At 40.1% G+C, this 4,495-nt stretch overlaps 1 protein-coding gene across 1 annotated transcript in view; it reads left to right on the top strand.

Moving 5' to 3' along the window:
* LOC107586104 (cadherin-23-like) overlaps positions 1–4,495 on the top strand; it is a gene marked incomplete at its 3' end in the record, with an annotated part of 165,424 nt that overhangs the window by 25,815 nt on the left and 135,114 nt on the right. The window lies entirely within an intron of this gene.

Below are 4,495 nucleotides of genomic sequence, written 5' to 3' on the forward strand. Positions count from 1 at the left end.
AGATAGATAGATAGATAGATAGATAGATAGACAGACAGACAGACAGAGATAGATAGATAGATAGATAGATAGATAGATAGATAGATAGATAGATAGATAGATAGATAGACAGAGAGAGATGTACCATGGGTGAGGTAGATCCTCTGAATAATGAATCCATCATGGACACTAAGAAGGTAGATCAAGTTCTGCTAACACACACACACACACACACACACACACAGGTTTGTTTTTGTGAAAAGTGGGGACATCCCATAGGCGTAATGGTTTTTATACTGTACAGACCGTATATTCTATTGCCCTACACCAACCCTACCCCTAAACCTACCCCTTACAGGAAACTTTGTGCCATTTCAGAGTTTCAATACACTCCATTCTGTGTGATTTATAAGCGTTTTGAAAAGTGGGGACATGGGGTAATGTCCTGAAAAGTCACCTTCTCCTTGTAATACCTATGTCATACCTTTGTCATTATACAAATATATGTCCTCACTTGTCACAAAAACGCATGCACGCACACACACACACACACACACACACACACACACACACACTGTACAGTAAATACCTTCACACTTAAGCATATATCACCAAGCAACTACTGTGAATACAATGTCATAATGGTGTTTTTCGAGGCCAAATTTGATCTGGTAGTCTTGAATGAACTTTTTTTTCTTTTCTTGACACTAACCTTAAATTGTGACGCTCAGGGATACCACAATAATGTCTTCAAATGATCTTTGTTTGAGTGCTTTTCTGGCAATCATTGATAATAGTTTGTGATTAATAGTGATTAATCAGCATATTGTGGAATTTTATTTAAAGAAATAAAAACATACATGATTATAGTAAGTAAAAATGTGCAAATCACTCCACCAAGAGAAGCAGTGCTGGGTTTTTCCTCATTATAGAATTAAATCCTAAGATGCTGGGCTAAACTTCCATTTGATTGTTTCCTAGAATGGAGAGAGAATTAGATTGTATCTTATCTCCTTCCCCGAGGACACCTTTAACGCTGCAGCATTAACAGTAAATACCAGCAAAACAAACAAGATCAGCCAATCCCAGCTTGGTAATTAGCCTAATTAAACTAAGGTTGTACGCGGCATGATTATACATCATTAATTTCGACCTTACAGTTGCTGTAATTAAGTCGCTCGTCACATGAGCTCCCTTGTAAATACTATTTTCACTATTCTCACTCAGACACTTATTTATTTTATTTATTTATTTTTACTCGGAGGAAGAGAGGGCGAGCGAGATGCTGGTTAGATGATTAGCAGCACACGTCTCTCGATTAACTCGAGTGTATGAGTACTTCACTCTGTGGGAATTCCTTGTTGAATGAACCCTCCTCCTCCTCACTTGAGCAAGTGTAAAACTATTCTTCATTTTAATGCATAAATTATATGCCTATTAATCATTAATACTGTCAATATAATACCCCTCTCCTCAAGCAATACCATCTATTCAGTGACTTCACATAAGTCTGAAAGTGCTTTTAGCTTGCCAAATATTTGGGAGAAAGTCTTCTTCTCAGAGGAAATGCAGCATATGGTGTGTTGATGTGCATATTTGAATGTAGGGCTTCACAGTTTGGTCCAAAAATCATGTTGGGATTATGTTGACAGATTGCAAATGCAGAACATATACTTAAACATCTCATACAGCTACTGCTTGTATATCAAGGCTAAAAGAATAAAAGGAATAAAATCATCTTGAAACAGCAGCTCTCATGTTCAACAGGGTATGAAATACTACAAGCTGGCAAATGATGCCTTTTGTCTTCAGATTGAGTTATTTTGCTCACGCTCTGCTGCCAACAAAAGAGTTACTCTTAAGGGTGTTCACCAGGGTACGAAATTAACTTTTAGCCCACCAGCTATAGTGTATATATTTATTTTTATTTTTTATATTACATTATATTATATTATATTTAATATATATATATATATATATATATATATATATATATATATATATATATATATATATATATATATAAACCTTTGCAGGTGTTTTGAGTTGATTAGCTGATTGGCATGTCACTATATTCTAATTTGTTGAGATAGTGAATTGATGGGTTTTTGTTAAATGTGAGCAATTAAAATCATCACAATTAAAAGAACCAAAGACTTAAACTACTTCAGTCTGTGTGCATTGAATTTATTTAATACACGAGTTTTACAATTTGAGTTGAATTACTGAAATAAATGAACTTTCTAATTTATTGAGATGCACCTGTATAGTAAGAAATGGAATCCATATATTGTTTATATATTTGAAAATAGTGAACCTTTGTTTTTTCATGTAACTAGACTTTGAATTAATTCATTTTTAAATTTTTAATTTATAAAAATTAAATATTTAAATATTATTATTATTCTTAAATATTATTATTTAAATACATTTATAAAATTAATATGAACTATTTCATATATATATATATATATATATATATATATATAATTTTTTTAAATAAAATAATTTAATTATATATATGTATATGTGTATATATGGATGTATGATATATAACATTTTAGCAAACTTCATTGATGCAAAGAAAACGTCTCAGGTTACACATGTAACCATGGTTCCCTGAGAAGGGAACGAGACACTGCGTCCTCTAGCGGCCACTCTGTGGAACGCCTTCAGCGTGACCGATGTCTGAAGCACATGTGTAAACACCACAATAACATTGGCCAGCGACAGCCTATGATGTCACAACCTGAGAGACCATAGTATAAAAGGGCACCGGGAGAATACATCATCTGCTTCTTCCATCTGCAATAATGAAGCATGTGTCCTGAGGCATGGCAAGAAAAGAGGACGCAGTGTCTCGTTCCCTTTTCAGGGAACCATGGTTACATGTATAACCTGAGATGTTCCCTTTTGATCGCTATGGGGAATGGAATAACCACACTGCCATGCTGAGGGAAGTGCATGCCATATTTTCTGAGGAGAGCTCTAAGCACCAACTCAACAGTGAAACCATCAGAGTCGCCCCTCAGACGCATCAGCGGCTGTCAGTGACACTATCCCCTTCAGCCAAAGGCCCGAGCTACATACCCAAATTAACTTACCTGTTAAGGGATGACAAAGGAAAGCAGTGAGGGGCACTGTTGCTCAAAATCCATCAGGAGGGTAGAATGGACAGCCTAATAACCTGATATGACTGCTTCAAAGGCCTAAAAGAGCAGAGCACTCAACTCTCAGAGTGAGAGGAGAACTCACATGCTCAGAGGGGTGCATGATGGGGCTCCAGGAGTGGCATACTCATACGAGTGGCATACTCATACGAAACCCTCCAATTTAGGGGAATATCGCCAACTCAACCATAAGGGCAGTCACATGATGGGAGCTCTGGGGAGCAGCATACTCAAAGTGACCCTGTAATAAGGGGAGCAATGCCAGGCTCAAACACCGAGGTGGTCATCAGGGAGGCCAAACAGGAGGCCTTAATCCACCTGGTATGGTTGCCTTGTGGAGCTCCAGTGAGCAGAGGTCTCGACCCTCAGAAAAGAGAGGGGAACTCAGACGCTCAATCTGGGAGCAGTGTGCTTGTAGACAACAGAGTGGAGTTACTTAACAACTCAATGAGAGGATAACTCAAGCTCAGTACATCTGCAGAATGGTCATAGGGTGCTTAGATCTCAAGGAGCCCCTCAGGACGAGATATGAATAATCTCACCTCACGAACAGCCTGCGAGGGTGGCTTCTCGAAGCCAAAACACCCAGCGAGGTCATCGGGGAGCAGGGTATGCAATATCACTCAGGAGTGAGAGGAGTACTGCCGTGCTCAACCTGGCTCAACCAAGCTACCACCTCAAGTAGACATGGAGGGCCTAACAACCTGAGGTTGCAGCGCTATTCTGGGACCTTGATGACCAAGGACTCTGTGTCATGGTTCTCCAGTGATGGGATGGACAGGGAGGCCCAGTAAGACAGGCCTAGCAACCTGTTATCAAGGGAACCAGGATTCTGTACCAGAGACGTACCCACAAGCAGCCCTCAGGAGTGCAAGGGAGGTAGAGTCAGGCTCCTGTTCCGGGGAGCAGAATGCTCAACTACACCTACTTGTAGGTGAGGGGCATCAGCTCAACCTATAGATGCGAGAGGATCAAGGAGGCTATGCAGGCCCAGAACTTGGGCTCTACTACACCACAAACCCCAAGAGGTCACCAGAGCAAAGATAGATAGGGCCCTTATCTCCTGACCTTCGACAGGAGAGGCCAATGGGAAGCCCTAGTTCCCAGTATTGTAAGTCAGTGGTACAGAACAGAGGTTCCAGATGCACTGCAAGAGGTAGGCTAGTTAGCATACACACAAGACACTCAAGAAACTAGCAATAACAGTATCCTTAGGAAATGAAAAGGATCTTACTAACCGTACCGTAGCTCCCGTGCATGGCTCTCAAGGCTTGCAGATATATTCTGGAGACATAGTTGAAGGTAACCACACTTGGGGTCAAGTGGGGGGGGGGGGGGGGGGGGGA

Source organism: Sinocyclocheilus grahami, unplaced genomic scaffold (genome assembly GCF_001515645.1).
Source record: "Sinocyclocheilus grahami isolate Dianchi unplaced genomic scaffold, SAMN03320097.WGS_v1.1 scaffold77.1, whole genome shotgun sequence".
NCBI lineage: Eukaryota > Metazoa > Chordata > Actinopteri > Cypriniformes > Cyprinidae > Sinocyclocheilus > Sinocyclocheilus grahami.